Raw genomic sequence first — 17,500 nt, 5'->3', positions numbered from 1 at the left:
CTGATAACAGTGGTTTTCTGACCAGAATTTAAAAAAAAAGAAGAACCACGATTGATATCCCAATATTTGGTGATTTTCATTGTTGGTAAAATGATTACATTTATTATCAAATTAGCTGTTACAATCAGCTATCAATCCCAGAAAATGACTGTGACATATCACCATTGTTGTCAGGCGAAAATACTTGTCGAAAACCACTTTTTGAACTAAAAAATCCAAGGTATTTTCCATTGAAAAGGGGCAACCTAAAGCAGCCATAGTGTCAGTAAGTGTTTACTGTTTTGTATTTCCTGTATTTCCGGTGAGTGTCGTGTGCAGAATGGCGGGAAATATGAATTGGGGAATGCACTGTATACAGTGTACAGTATATCGACTGGTGTGACGTCGGGCGAGATATCTCGCCTGCAGTAGTCAGAAGGGCGAGAAATATGAATTGGTGAATGCACTGTATACAGTGTACAGTATGTCGACTGGCGTGGTGTCGGGCAAGATATCTCGCCTGCAGTAGTCAGAAGGTTAAAAAAAACATCTGGCAAAACGTCGGGGAAATATGAATTGGGGAATGCACTGTATATACAGTGTACAGTATGTCGACTAGCGTGATGTCGGGTGAGGTATCTCGCCTGCAGTAGTTAGAAGAGTGGAAATATGAATTGGGGAATGCACTGTATATACAGTGTACAGTATGTCGACTAGCGTGATGTCGGGTGAGATATCTCGCCTGCAGTAGTTAGAAGAGTGGAAATATGAATTGGGGAATGCACTGTATATACAGTGTACAGTATGTCGACTAGCGTGATGTCGGGTGAGATATCTCGCCTGCAGTAGTTAGAAGAGTGGAAATATGAATTGGGGAATGCACTGTATATACAGTGTACAGTATGTCGACTAGCGTGATGTCGGGTGAGATATCTCGCCTGCAGTAGTTAGAAGAGTGGAAATATGAATTGGGGAATGCACTGTATATACAGTGTACAGTATGTCGACTAGCGTGATGTCGGGTGAGATATCTCGCCTGCAGTAGTTAGAAGAGTGGAAATATGAATTGGGGAATGCACTGTATATACAGTGTACAGTATGTCGACTAGCGTGATGTCGGGTGAGATATCTCGCCTGCAGTAGTTAGAAGAGTGGAAATATGAATTGGGGAATGCACTGTATATACAGTGTACAGTATGTCGACTAGCGTGATGTCGGGTGAGATATCTCGCCTGCAGTAGTTAGAAGAGTGGAAATATGAATTGGGGAATGCACTGTATATACAGTGTACAGTATGTCGACTAGCGTGATGTCGGGTGAGATATCTCGCCTGCAGTAGTTAGAAGAGTGGAAATATGAATTGGGGAATGCACTGTATATACAGTGTACAGTATGTCGACTAGCGTGATGTCGGGTGAGATATCTCGCCTGCAGTAGTCAGAAGAGTGGAAATATGAATTGGGGAATGCACTGTATATACAGTGTACAGTATGTCGACTAGCGTGATGTCGGGTGAGATATCTCGCCTGCAGTAGTCAGAAGAGTGGAATATGAATTGGGGAATGCACTGTATATACAGTGTACAGTATGTCGACTAGCGTGATGTCGGGTGAGATATCTCGCCTGCAGTAGTCAGAAGAGTGGAAATATGAATTGGGGAATGCACTGTATATACAGTGTACAGTATGTCGACTAGCGTGATGTCGGGCGAGATATCTCGCCTGCAGTAGTTAGAAGAGTGGAAATATGAATTGGGGAATGCACTGTATATACAGTGTACAGTATGTCGACTAGCGTGATGTCGGGCGAGATATCTCGCCTGCAGTAGTTAGAAGAGTGGAAATATGAATTGGGGAATGCACTGTATATACACTGTACAGTATGTCGACTAGCGTGATGTCGGGTGAGATATCTCGCCTGCAGTAGTTAGAAGAGTGGAAATGTGAATTGGGGAATGCACTGTATATACAGTGTACAGTATGTCGACTAGCGTGATGTCGGGCGAGATATCTCGCCTGCAGTAGTTAGAAGGTTAATTAAAAAATTAAATAAAAGCTCAAAACAGTACATCTTACTGTGACCATTTTTTTTATGTGCCAAAAAATTTGATCAGTGAAATCCGTCAATATTGTACTCTCAGTAAACATGGTCCTATTTTAAATATCACGACAGAGCATAACCTCTCTATACTGGACGTTTTATTTGGTCCCGTGTGTGTCTGGTTTAGAGGGGTTTCACTGTACTGTAATCCACACCTGTGATGTCACATTATTGTGGGGGCAGGATGTAGCCCAGTGGTAAAGCGCTCACTTGATGCACGGTCGGTCTGGGATCGATCCCCGTCAGTGGGCTCATTGGGCTATTTCTTGCTCCAGCCAGTGCACCACGACTGGTATATCAAAGATCGTGGTATGTGCTACCCTGTCTGTGGGATGGTGCATATAAAAGATCCCTTGCTGCTAATCGGAAAGAGTAGCCGATGAAGTGGCAACAGCAGGTTTCCTCTCTCAAAATCTGTGTGGTCCTTAACCATATGTCCAACGCCATATAACCATAAATAAAATGTGTTGAGTGCGTCGTTAAATAAAACATTAATTCCTTCCATTAGACATAAATACGAGTGAGTGAGGAAAACCCCCACCAGATGGTACTTAGAGGCATGCATCAGACTTGACAAGCTGTGGGAACGTAATTAAGTTAAAGAGGAAAACATATGGTTTGCTGCGTTCAGTTCCGTGTTTAGGAAGTCGCACGGGAATTAACAAATATAATATTACTTGAAATTCTGTTTATTGTGATGAATGCAAAAGTGTATGAAAATTAATGTTGTGGGAACACACAGCTACGGTACATCTGTTCTTGTAAGGGGCGGGCAGTGGTAGAGCGGTTGCCTGATCGATGGACCCAGGGGCGGGGACATAGCCCAGTGGTAGAGCGGTTGCCTGATCGATGGACCCGGGGGCGGGGACGTAGCCCAGTGGTAGAGCGGTTGCCTGATCGATGGGCCCGGGGGCGGGGACGTAGCCCAGTGGTAGAGCGGTTGCCTGATCGATGGGCCCGGGGGTGGGGACGTAGCCCAGTGGTAGGGCGGTTGCCTGATCGATGGACCCGGGGGTGGGGACGTAGCCCAGTGGTAGAGCGGTTGCCTGATCGATGGGCCCGGGGGCGGGGACGTAGCCCAGTGGTAAAGCGCTCGCTTGATGCACGGTCGGTTTCGGATCGATTCCTGTCAGTGGGCCCATTGGGCTATTTCTCACTCTAGCTACTTCACCACTACTGGTACATCAAAGGATGTGGTATGTGCTATCCTGTCTATGGGATGGTGCATATAAAAGATTCCTTGCTGCTAATCGAAAAGAGTAGCCCATGAAGTGATGACAGTGGGTTTCCTCTCTCAATATCTGTGTGGCCCTTAACCATATGTCCGACGCCATATAACCGTAAATAAAATGTGTTGAGTGTGTCCTTAAATATAACCATTTCCTTCCTTCCTTCCTGATCGATGGAGCCCATTGAATATATGATTAAAATGGCAAAGAATATTTACAAAACTAATACCACAAAACGATAAGATCCTTCTGGACCTAACGTGAATGATTTGGTGAGGAAATCCTCAGCAGTGGATGGGTGGCATCAAGCGTGATTGCACATGCTAAACGCGTAATCTCTTGATTGTTGTATTAAGTGTCCCACAATCTTCGCGTGTGTTTCACTGGAATATATTACATGTACTGTCACTAGTAACAGGTTTATGAGAGGCTTAAATTACATACTCATTTGATAATGCAGATGTTTGGTCTCATGGGCGAAAGTGTTGTACTTGATTACAACGAAGGGGTGGGAAGTAGCCCAGTGGTAAAGCATTCGCTCGATGCACGGTTGGTCTGGAATCGATTCCCGTCAGTGGACCCATTGGGCTATTTCTCATGCAAGCCAGTGCTCCACAACTGGTTTAACAAAGGCTGTGATATGTACTATCCTGTCTGTGGATGGTGCATATAAAAGATCCCTTGCTGCTAATCTAAAAGAGTAGCCCATGAAGTGGCGACAGCAGGTTTCTTGTCTCAATACCTGTGTGGTCCTAAACCATATGTCCGATGCCATATAACCATAAATAAAATGTGTTGAGTGCGTCGTTAAATAAACCATTTCCTTCCTTGTATACAGTGAATAAGTTATAGTAGTGTATTGTTTCACAGGTGTTGATTCTTGTTTACAGTGAATAAGTTATAGTAGTGTATTGTTTCACAGGTGTTGATTCTTGTATACAGTGAATAAGTTATAGTAGTGTATTGTTTCACAGGTGTTGATTCTTGTTTCACAGGTGTTGATTCTTGTTTACAGCGAATAAGTTATAGTAGTGTATTGTTTCACAGGTGTTGATTCTTGTTTACAGCGAATAAGTTATAGTAGTGTATTGTTTCACAGGTGTTGATTCTTGTTTACAGCGAATAAGTTATAGTAGTGTATTGTTTCACAGGTGTTGATTCTTGTTTACAGCGAATAAGTTATAGTAGTGTATTGTTTCACAGGTGTTGATTCTTGTTTACAGTGAATAAGTTATAGTAGTGTATTGTTTCACAGGTGTTGATTCTTGTTTACAGCGAATAAGTTATAGTAGTGTATTGTTTCACAGGTGTTGATTCTTGTTTACAGCGAATAAGTTATAGTAGTGTATTGTTTCACAGGTGTTGATTCTTGTTTACAGAATAGTTATAGTAGTGTATTGTTTCACAGGTGTTGATTCTTGTTTACAGTGAATAAGTTATAGTAGTGTATTGTTTCACAGGTGTTGATTCTTCACAGGTGTTGATTCTTGACAGGAATTAGTTACAGCGAATAAGTTATTATAGTAGGTGTTATTGTTTCACAGGTGTTGATTCTTGTTTACAGCGAATAAGTTATAGTAGTGTATTGTTTCACAGGTGTTGATTCTTGTTTACAGCGAATAAGTTATAGTAGTGTATTGTTTCACAGGTGTTGATTCTTGTTTAGAGCGAATAAGTTATAGTAGTGTATTGTTTCACAGGTGTTGATTCTTGTTTACAGCGAATAAGTTATAGTAGTGTATTGTTTCACAGGTGTTGATTCTTGTTTACAGCGAATAAGTTATAGTAGTAGTGTATTGTTTCACAGTAGTGTATTGTTTCACAGGTGTTGATTCAGTGAATAAGTTATAGTAGTGTATTGTTTCACAGGTGTTGATTCTTGTTTACAGCGAATAAGTTATAGTAGTGTATTGTGTAGGTGTTGTTTTGTTTACAGGTGTTGAGTTCTTGTTTACAGCGAATAAGTTATAGTAGTGTATTGTTTCACAGGTGTTGATTCTTGTTTACAGCGAATATAGTTATAGTAGTGTATTGTTTCACAGGTGTTGATTCTTGTATACAGTGAATAAGTTATAGTAGTGTAGGTTGTTTCACAGGTGTTGATTCTTGTGTTTACAGCGAATAAGTTATAGTAGTGTATTGTGTTTCACAGGTGTTAGTATTCTTGATTCTTGTTTACAGCGAATAAGTTATAGTAGTGTATTGTTTCACAGGTGATTCTTTCACAGGTTATGTTGATTGTTTCTTGTGTTTACAGCGAATAAGTTATAGTAGTGTATTGTTTCACAGGTGTTGATTCTTGTTTACAGCGAATAAGTTATAGTAGTGTATTGTTTCACAGGTGTTGATTCTTGTTTACAGCGAATAAGTTATAGTAGTGTATTGTTTCACAGGTGTTGATTCTTGTTTACAGCGAATAAGTTATAGTAGTGTATTGTTTCACAGGTGTTGATTCTTGTTTACAGCGAATAAGTTATAGTAGTGTATTGTTTCACAGGTGTTGATTCTTGAGTGTATTGTTTCAGGTGTTGATTCTTGTTTACAGCGAATAAGTTATAGTAGTGTATTGTTTCACAGGTGTTGATTCTTGTTTACAACGAATAAGTTATAGTAGTGTATTGTTTCACAGGTGTTGATTCTTGGAAAAACATCTACACCTATGTCAGTAGTGGCTTAGAATATTTGTTGTGATTAAGCCATCGGACTACAGGCTGGTAGGTACAGGGTTCGCAGCCCGGTACTGGCTCCAACCCAGAGTGACTTCTTAAGGTCTTAATGGGTAGGTGTAAGGCCACTACACCCTCTTCTCTCTCACTAACCACTAACAACTAACCCACTGTCCTGGACAGACAGCCCAGATAGCTGAGGTGTGTGTGCCCAGGACAGCCAGCCCAGATAGCTGAGGTGTCTGTGCCCAGGACAGACAGCCCAGATAGCTGAGGTGTCTGTGCCCAGGACAGACAGCCCAGATAGCTGAGGTGTCTGTGCCCAGGACAGACAGCCCAGATAGCTGAGGTGTCTGTGTCCAGGGCAGACAGCCCAGATAGCTGAGGTGTCTGCGCCCAGGACAGACAGCCCAGATAGCTGAGGTGTGTGCGTCCAGGACAGACAGCCCAGATAGCTGAGGTGTGTGTGCCTAGGACAGCCCAGATAGTTGAGGTGTGTGTGCCCAGGACAGACAGCCCAGATAGCTGAGGTGTCTGTGTCCAGGGCAGACAGCCCAGATAGCTGAGGTGTGTGTGTCCTGGACAGACAGCCCAGATAGTTGAGGTGTCTGTGTCCTGGACAGACAGCCCAGATAGTTGAGGTGTGTGTGCCCAGGACAGACAGCCCAGGTAGCTGAGGTGTGTGTGCCCAGGACAGCCCAGATAGCTGAGGTGTGTGTGCCCAAGACAGACAGCCCGGATAGCTGAGGTGTGTGTGCCCAGGACAGACAGCCCAGATAGTTGAGGTGTGTGTGCCCAGGACAGACAGCCCAGATAGCTGAGGTGTGTGTGCCCAGGACAGCCCAGATAGCTGAGGTGTGTGTGCCCAGGACAGACAGCCCGGATAGCTGAGGTGTGTGTGCCCAGGACAGACAGCCCAGATAGTTGAGGTGTGTGTGCCCAGGACAGACAGCCCAGATAGCTGAGGTGTGTGTGCCCAGGACAGCCCAGATAGCTGAGGTGTGTGTGCCCAGGACAGACAGCCCGGATAGCTGAGGTGTGTGTGCCCAGGACAGACAGCCCAGATAGTTGAGGTGTCTGTGCCCAGGACAGCCCAGAAACTTAATTGAATATAAGCACAGCTTTGGAGAGTGGCCCATGGTGGATGTCAAGATGGCTGCCATTAACACAGTTACGATGCCAGTTTATGACATTAAAAGCATTTTGCCCGTCACTTGTATTTACAATAATGCAGATATGGTGTGATCCTTTTAAGCTAATTACTTATACATGCACTGTGAATGTACATCATCTTTCAATCATTAATGATCAATTTGAGTGTTAAAGTGTTTGTCATTCTCAGTCCCCCCCTACCCCCCCACCCACTATAGTTTTGTTGCATTTTGTTTTGTGTATGTTAAATAACTTTTCATTAGACACAATATCTGTAAAGCATTCGTTTGTTTGTTTGTTCTTTTGTTCATTCGTTTGTTCGTTCATTTATTCCGTTTGCTCACTCCCTCACTTACGCTTTCATTCATTCATTCATGTAGTAATTCACCCACCCATCAGTTCATTCATTCATTCATCCACCCATTCATAAATCCATCCATCCATCCATCCATCCATGCATCCATTCATCCATTCATCCATTAATCATTCATTCATTCATCTATCCATCCACCCACCTACACAAAACACAAAAACACACTCGTCATTCATTCATTTATTCATCATTCATTCATCAGTTCATACATTCATCCATCCATTCTTCCATCCATCCATTCTTCCATCCATACATCCATCAATCCATCCAACCTCACAAAACCCCCAAACCCACTTGTCATTTATTCATTCAACAGTTCATCCATCCATCCATTCATCCACCCACACAAAACCTCAAAACCCACTCATAATTAATTATGTGCGGTCAGTCTGGGATCGATCCCTGTTGGTGGGCCCATTGGGCTATTTCTTGTTCCAGCCAGTGCACTACGACTGGTATAACAAAGGCCGTTGTATGTACTATCCTGTCTGTGGGGTGGAATGCATATAAAAGATCCCTTGCTGCTAATTGAAAAGAGTAGCCCATGAAGTGGCGACAGCAGGTTTCCTTTCTCAATATATGTGTGGTCCTTGCATTGTGACCATGCCATGTTAGCATTTTGTGTCTGGGATACTTGGGCAATGTGTCCCCCAGGATTTGAGTTCAGAGAGTTGGCAAAATAAAATGTGGGCAAGAATGCTAGGGATAGTCACCAGTATTTTTTTTTTTAATTCAGTTGTCTTTAGATGCATTCTGGCATACATAATATATGGGTGTGACTGTGTCAGGTACTCATTACAGAAGTCTAAAAGAAAGTTATATGTCAAGTCATATTTCTGTAATGTTTATTACTACTTTGATCATGTTAAATCTTTGATGAGAAGTATATATATTTTTTTTTTTTAAAGTATGAATTACTCAATATAAGCACAAATACATAATATATAGGCCTACTGTTGATTATTTAACTCAACACAACTTACATAAAAAACTATCACTGATAAAAAAAAAAAGATAAGCAAGGACAAGTACATAATATATAATTAGTGAATTATTTAATTAGTTGTTATTATTATTATTTGTTTTGGTTTTTTGCTTGTACTGAAAGTGAAAAAATTAATCTGCAAAGATTTATTTTTAAAAAAGAAGAAAAAAAAGTGCAAAGTAGTTTGTGTACATTGTAGTTCAGGAACTGCGGACGATTTCGTCCCGATAAAAACTTAGTGATTTTGAATCGTTTTAAATTAATATCATGGAAATTGGGCGACATTTTATAATTCTTGAAGTTAACACATATTTACTTCTTTTCAATTTTGACGACTGGGAAAAACAAACTTAAAATGTTTATTCTAACGGCAAATTAATCACTGAGGTCAGTCCCTATTTTGGGAGGTTACAATTTTTACGGTCTTGGCAAGAAATTCGCTTGTTCTATGCAGGATCTGAATGGCACCTATCACCAATGCAAACATGTCTGGTTTAAGGGAATCAAATGCTGCGATTGGCCGAAATACTTTACAGGTCATTGGGATTAACAGCAATGGGTGTAAACATTCATACATGTACCATTACAAAAAACCCAAAAACCCCTGAAATGAGCCGTTTCGGTAACATCGAAAATAATCGTCCCATCCCTAGTTGTTGAATAAAACATTTCATTCATTCGTTTATGCATTTGTTCGTTCGTTTGTTCGCTCTCTCATTTGTTCGTTTTGTTCATTGGTTCGTTCATTCATTTATTCATTCATTCATTCATTCATTCATCATTATGTTAATTCATCCATTCATTCAAGATTACTGGAAAGACTACATGTGTACCTTTGTAAAACATTCATAGTAATCCTTACAGGTAGATAAAAGCAGTTGCTGTGGGCGTTTTGAGCGAGTGTTAACGTTGAACCCCAATCTGAGAAAATTAAGCAATTGTATCTCTGAATTACTGTCGTATTTTGACAACCGCGGTTGCGCATTCTCTAACAGTACCAATACTTTTGTGTTTATGTTGTTTATCATACACTAACAATAACTTCAGCTGATCCTCAGTTGTTATTTTGCTGGACACGGACTCACAGATCTAGATACGTGAAACCTCTTCAAACCGAACACCCAGAGAACCAGATAATGAGTCCAGTTTGAAGGGGAGTCTGGTCTAGAGAGGTCCTGTTCTGTACAGATGTTTAAAAAAGGACCATGAACAAATGTCTGGTTTTGAGGAAATTTTGCTTTACTGGGTGTCCAGTTTTGAAGGGTTTTACTGTACGTGTATACTTATAAATATAAATATACATAATGTGCACGGGTCATTGGGTCCTGTGGTCTGTAACTGTACACATAGACATGAAAGGTCAAGGTACCAGGTATGTTGGGTTTTTATGGTCAGTCTAACAAACTATGGGTAAGATTAGTTTATTGATTTCACTGTTTTATGGTGGTTCCAGAAATTATCAGAGGTAGGGTGGGGTGGGGTGTGGTACTGGATGGTAAGGAACTAGGTGGTCAATATATGAGGTATGTGTTGGGGGTTTTTGGTCAGTCTTACAAACTATGGGTAAGATTAGTTTATCGATTTCACTGTGTTATGATGGTTCCAGAAATTATCAGAGGTGGGGTACTTGATGGTAACGAACTAGGTGGTCAATATATAAGGTATGTGTGAGGGTTTTTGGTCAGTCTTACAAACTATGGGTAAGTGCAGTTTATTGATTTCACTGTTTTATGGTAGTTCTAGAAATTATCAGAGGGGGAGTGGGATGGGGTGGGGTGGGTTGGTGGGTGATTTTAAGGAACTAGGTGGTCAGTATATAAGGTATGTGTGAGGGTTTTTGGTCAGTCTTACAAACTATGGGTAAGTGCAGTTTATTGATTTCACTGTTTTATGGTGGTTCCAGAAATTATCAGTGGGGGAGTGGGGTGGGGTGGGGTGGGTTGGTGGGTGGATGGTAAGGAACTAGGTGGTCAATATATAAGGTATTTGTGAGGGTTTTTGGTCTGTCTCACAAACTATAGGATGACAAGGAACTAGGTGGTCAATATATGAGGTACATGTATGCTGTGTTTTTTGGTCAGTCTGACAAACTATAGGTAAGAACAGTTTATTGATTTCACTGTTTTATGGTGGTTCCAGAAATTATCAGTGGGGGAGTGGGGTGGGGTGGGGTGGGTTGGTGGGTGGATGGTAAGGAACTAGGTGGTCAATATATAAGGTATTTGTGAGGGTTTTTGGTCAGTCTCACAAACTATAGGATGACAAGGAACTAGGTGGTCAATATATGAGGTACATGTATGCTGTGTTTTTTGGTCAGTCTGACAAACTATAGGTAAGAACAGTTTATTGATTTCACTGTTTTATGGTGGTTCCAGAAATTATCAGAGGTAGGGTGGGGTGGGGTGTGGTACTGGATGGTAAGGAACTAGGTGGTCAATATATGAGGTATGTGTTGGGGTTTTTTGGTCAGTCTTACAAACTATGGGTAAGATTAGTTTTATCGATTTCACTGTGTTATGATGGTTCCAGAAATTATCAGAGGTGGGGTACTTGATGGTAACGAACTAGGTGGTCAATATATAAGGTATGTGTGAGGGTTTTTGGTCAGTCTTACAAACTATGGGTTGCAGTTTATTGTCACTCTATTTTTGCCTGTGATTTTAAGGAATATTAAATAAGGTATTGTGGTCAGTCTTACAAACTATGTGATTATTGATTTCACAGCAATATGATGTTTTATAAGGAACTAGTCAATATAAACATTTGTGAATTGACCAAGGCTGGACACGGATAGGTGGTCGAGGTACATGTATGCTTTTTGGTCACTTCATAAGGTAAGCCAACAGTTCATTGATTTCCAGCCATGGTGGTTCCAGAAATTATCACTGGTATATCAAAGGCTGGTATTTTGTGCTATCCTGTGTTGTCTGTGGCATTGCATGTGATAACAGCAATATGATGTTTTATGGAGCAAACAAATTGACCAAGGCTGGAGACGCATATCGATACTTCTTTTTTGCACTCCATAAAACATCATTGTTCCAGCCAGTGCTCCACAACTGGTATATCAAAGGCTGTATTATGTGCTATCCTGTCTGTGGGATGGTGCATATAAAAGATCCCTTGCTACTAATGGGAAAATGTAGCAGGTTTCATCTCTAAGACTGTATGTTAGAATTCCCAAATGTTTGACATCCCGCAGCCGATGATTAATAAATCAATGTGCTCTAGTGGTGTCATTAAACAAAACAAACTTTAACCATAAAACATCATATTTGTCTCCTCATTGTGCCATAACTGTTTTATTACTTTAACCATTTATTACAAAAAATATACCAAGCAGCATGTATGCCTTCTAGCACCTGCCTCGGTGGCGCAGTTGTTAAGCCATCGGACTACAGGCTGGTAGGTACAGGGTTTGCAGCCCGGTACTGGCTCCAACCCATAGCGAGCTCTTGTGAGCAAAATGAGTAGGTGTAAGGCCACTACACCCTCTTCTCTCTCACTAACCACTAACCAACTAACAACTAACCCACTGTCTTAGACAGACAGCCCAGATAGCTGAGGTGTGTGTACCCAGATAGCATGCTTGAACCTTAATTGGATATAAGCATGAAAATAAGTTGAAATGAATGAATGCCTTCCAGCAAGCTCAAGTATTTTGCTTGGTGAAACATGACATGATTATCTGTAAGACGTGTAATTATGTCTATGAAACTGATAACGCTGATAATGTTGATAACACTGATAATGCTGATAATGCTTATAATGCTGATAATGCTGATAACGCTGTTAATGCTGATAATGCTGATAACACTAATAATGCTGATAATGCTGATAACACTAATAATGCTGATAATACTGATAACACTAATAATGCTGATAATGCTGATCACGCTGATAATGTTGATAATGCTGATAACACTAATAACACTGATAACGCTGATAATATTGATAACACTGATAACACTGATAATGCTGATAACGCTGATAATGCTGATAACTGATAATGCTGATAACGCTGATAATACTGATAATACTGATAACGCTGATAATACTGATAACGCTGATAATGCTGATAACGCTATGGGGATTCCCTGTTATACACCGGAAGTAGTGTAAGACATGTATCTTGATGGATGAAAAGAAAGAAAGAAATGTTTTATTTAATGACGCACTCAACACATTTTATTTACAGTTATATGGCATCAGACATATGGTTAAGAACCACACAGATATTGAGAGAGGAAACCCGCTGTCACCACTTCGTGGGCTACTCTTTTCGATTAGCAGCAAGGGATCTTTTATATGCACGATCCCACAGACAGGATAGTACATACCACAGCCTTTGTTACACCAATTGTGGAGCACTGGCTGGTACGAGAGAAATAGCTCAATGGGTCCACCGACGGGGATCGATCTTAGACCGACCGCATATCAAGCGAAGGCTTTACCAATGGGCTACGTCCCACCCCTTGATGGATGGGTTCACAGAACCTCGGAGCAGTGCAGTATGATATAACATGGAATCTCATTGGATGGGTTCACCTCGGAGCAGTGCAGTATGATATAACATGGAATCTCATTGGATGGGTTCACCTCGGAGCAGTGCAGTATGATATAACATGGAATCTCATTGGATGGGTTCACAGAACCTCGGGAGCAGTGCAATATGATATAACATGGAATCTCATTGGATGGGTTCACCTCGGAGCAGTGCAATATGATATAACATGGAATCTCATTGAAAGTCTGGTGAATATGTACACAGTGATAAGAAGTGTTATTGTGCAGACAGCTTGTTTTTGTTTGATGACACCACTAGAGCACATTGATTAATTAATCATCTGGATGTCTCAAACATTTGGTAATTCTGACATTGGTCTTAGAGAGGAAACCTGCTACATTTTTCCATTAGTAGCAAGGGATCTTTTAAATGCACCATCCCACAGACAGGATAGCACATACCACGGCCTTTGATATACCAGTTGGGATGGGAACAAGCTCAGTCAGAGAATGAGTCGCCTGAGGGGTTCGATCCTATGACCACACCACCTCTGGCGAGTGCTGTCATTTACCAACTGTGCTAAAGTCTACCACTATAGTTTATTATACGTGCTGAGGTGACATTAGACAAACATTCCTTTTCTTTGCGGACACTGATTGACCTTCCCACAGGTCGTTTTTTTGTTCTCTCTTTTCTAATTTATCACTCTATGTGGTGACAATCGCTGGAATCGGTTTACAGACTTTGACGGATCGTCCTGTCAACAGAGAATTCATTTTACCGTTGGTCTTGGATTCGAGTCTGTCAAGGGAATATTCCACTGGTAATGGTTTGCATGATTCATGTGGACTAACGAGAAATCCTACGGGATTATGTGTCACCATAACACAGATTGTGAAGATATCAGCCCCTCCCCAGTGTGGTGGCTAGAAGACATTGACCTTAACACTCACTGGTAGGAACAGGGTTCGAATCTCGGTACCAGCTCCCACCCAAAGTGAGGACGGGACATAGCCCAGTGGTAAAGTACTCGCTCAATGCGCAGTCGGTCTGGGATCGATCCCCGTCGGTGAACCCATTGGGCTATTTCTCATTCCAGCCAGTGCTCCACAACTGGTGTAACAAAGGCCGTGGTATGTGCTATTCTGTCTTTGGGATGGTGTCTATAAAAGATCCCTTGCTGCTAATCGAAAAGAGTAGCCCATGAAGTGGTGACAGCGGGTTTCCTCTGTCAATATCTGTGTGGTCCTTAACCGTATGTCTGACAGCATATAAACGTAAAATAAAAATGTGTTGGAGCGCGTCGTTAAATAAAACATTTTCTTCTTCTTCTTAACACTCACTGGTAGGAAAAGGGTTCGAATCTCGGTACTAGCTCCCTCCCAGTTCTAATTGCTTGCAGTCCTTCCTGTCATTTGAGAATCTATTTCATGTTGGACCGTGATTTTACTTAGACTAATATAGTGGATACTAACAAAGTGGATAAGCCATCAGACTTAATTAAGATTGGTAGGTACTAGGTTCGAATCTTGAGGGGTGACATGCCAGCATATATACTAATTGTGGAGATACCAGCCCCTCCCTGGTGTGGCGGTTAAAAGCCTTAAAACTCACTGGAAAGAACTGGGTTCAAATCTTGAGGGGTGACATGCCAGCATATATACTAATTGTGGAGATACCAGCCCCTCCCTGGTGTGGCGGTTAAAAGCCTACTAATTGTGGAGATACCAGCCCCTCCCTGGTGTGGCGGTTAAAAGCCTTAAAACTCACTGGAAAGAACTGGGTTCAAATCTTGAGGGGTGACATGCCAGCATATATACTAATTGTGGAGATACCAGCCCCTCCCTGGTGTGGCGGTTAAAAGCCTTAAAACTCACTGGAAAGAACTGGGTTCAAATCTCGGCACTGGCTCCCACCCGGAGTCTGTTCTATTTGCTCATGGATCTTCCTGTCATGTCAGACTGTGATTTTTCATTTGTCTGGATGTTATAGTGCTGGTGTGATTCGGAAATAGTGACCCATACATAGAGGATACTCCCCGAGTATCTTGTGATATCATAATTTATCAGCACGAGTTGATAAAAGTATGAAAGCCGAGGCTTGCCAAAGATTTTTATACTTTTATCAACGAATGCTGATAAATTATGATATCACAAGACACGAGGGAGGTAATCATTTTATCATCCATTATCATTATTTTCATTTGTGACAGTTGTATACAATGTCAGTAATGTGGGTTGAATGTCAGCGGTAGACTCGTTAACTAGCAGTGGCGTGACGTCACTAATGGTAGGTTTAGCGCTGAAACAAACACAGTGACGTAGGAGGGGTTGGGCATGAGTGGGGGGAATCCAATCAGAAAATGAGTGCACTAGGTGTTGTACAACCAAGGCACCTCAACCTGTGTTTAAAGGGGCAGACCCTAGTTTCAACCTGTGTTTAAAGGGGCAGACCCTAGTTTCAACCTGTGTTTAAAGGGGCAGACCCTAGTTTCAACCTGTGAAAATTATCACCAAGTTTAGTTAATCTACAGACCTGTAACACATTTGGATAAAGTTACAATTGAGAGAAACATAATTTGAAATGGTGAAATACCCTCTAAAAATAAACTAAAACTCGACTCCATAACTTACTTCTCAGATGCACGTGCATTTTTAAAAATAAGAGAAATGCATTTTGTGATATTAAAAACACCATGATGACTAAAAAACACTTCAAATGTATAGAAACTGATAATCTAAACCTCAAAATCTAAGTAAAGTATGATTTCAGTTATCAAAAAGCGGCTATAATAGTCCGAAATATGCCTTAGTGTTTAAAAACTAGGGTATGTCCCTTTAAGACCACCTACTCATAGTATACATGGCTGTTATACATGTAAGTGTGGCTATATATATTTCTCCATGGTTGAAAAGTGAAAGTTGGTTTTGTTTACCGACACCACTAGAGAACATTAATTATTTAATCATAAGTTATTGGATGTCACATTGGTAATTTTGACAAATAGTCTTAGAGAGAAAATCTGGTACATTTTTACATTAGTAACAAGGGATCTTTTATATGCACCATCTCACAGACAGGATAGCACATACCATGGTCTTTGATATATCATTCGTAATGCACTGACTGGAACGAGAAATAGCCCAGTGGCGTGCACTTTACCACTGGGCTACATCCTGCATGTCACTGTTGAAGGACCGTGGTACAAAAAAACTTTATTTTATTCCTGGAAGGAGAAATAGCCCAGTGGGTACCTTGGCGGGGATCGATCCTAGAGCCATCACACATCAGGTGAGCACTTTACCATTCCATCCCATATTTCTCCATGGAGACCAAATAGGGAAATGTCAAACGAAATGGATTTTGTGGCTAATACTGAAAATGTGTACATTCATATTTTGGTGATTGAGTGCAGTATTTTCTATCATTCCGTCTGCGAAGTATTGATTGCCGTGAATAATGAAAACACGCATCGTAAATCTCTTAGAGTAGTTTTCCACAGGCTCGAACAGAAGTGTGCTAATTACAAGGGGATATGACTATATAAATACGACTCATACGAGGAGATATATAAATAAACTATATAAATAGTTCAGTGCATATGGCGTGAAATATCCATTAGCACGTAAGATGCAGTTTGAGTTCTATAGTAGAAATGTGAAATGAATATGAATAAATACTCATAGTCTAATGGTTCAAGTGTGTGGTGTGTTTCATTTCAACGTATTTTCATGCTTATATCCACTTACAGGTCAAGTATGCTGTCCTGGGCACACACACCTCAACTATCTGTGCTAATGTCCTGAGAGAAAGAGCTAGACAATAGGGGTTGTCCTTTTCAGGGCAATTTTCAGGTGTTAGTTGTTAGTGGTTAGTGAGAGAAGAGTGTCTAGTGGTCTTATACCAACACATTGAATCATAAAAACCTGCTCTGGGTGGGAGCCAGTACCGGGCTGCGAACCCACTACCTACCAACCTTATGTCCGATGGCTTAACCACGACACCACCGAGGTCGGTACCGGGTTGTGAACCCAGTACCTACCAACCTTATGTCCGATGGCTTAACCACGACACCACCGAGGTCGGTACCGGGTTGTGAACCCAGTACCTACCAACCTTATGTCCGATGGCTTAACCACGACACCACCGAGGCCAGTACCGGGCTGTGAACCCAGTACCTACCAACCTTATGTCCGATGGCTTAACCACGACACCACCGAGGTCAGTACCGGGCTGTGAACCCAGTACCTACCAACCTTATGTCCGATGGCTTAACCACGACACCACCGAGGTCAGTACCGGGCTGTGAACCCAGTACCTACCAACCTTATGTCCGATGGCTTAACAACGACACCGCCAAAGCTGGTTAGTGTGTTTCAATGTTCAGTCTTTTAATCATGCTGTATGTAATGCAATTGCCATACCATACAATAGTGATAAACTGTTTATACATACACCATTCATTCATTCATTCATTCATTTTTTCATTCGTTCGTTTGTTTTTTCGTT

General features: G+C 41.4%; 1 protein-coding gene across 2 annotated transcripts in view; it reads left to right on the top strand.

Annotated features, from left to right (window-relative positions):
- The window catches only part of LOC121387684 (rab effector MyRIP-like), a 69,329-nt gene that overhangs the window by 26,735 nt on the left and 25,094 nt on the right, over positions 1–17,500 (top strand). The gene's annotated exons all lie outside the window — the stretch shown is intronic.

The sequence above is a fragment of the Gigantopelta aegis genome, chromosome 13, assembly GCF_016097555.1.
Source record: "Gigantopelta aegis isolate Gae_Host chromosome 13, Gae_host_genome, whole genome shotgun sequence".
NCBI lineage: Eukaryota > Metazoa > Mollusca > Gastropoda > Neomphalida > Peltospiridae > Gigantopelta > Gigantopelta aegis.
Note: the sequence above shows the minus strand (reverse complement) of the source record. Positions and strands in the feature narration are given on the sequence as shown.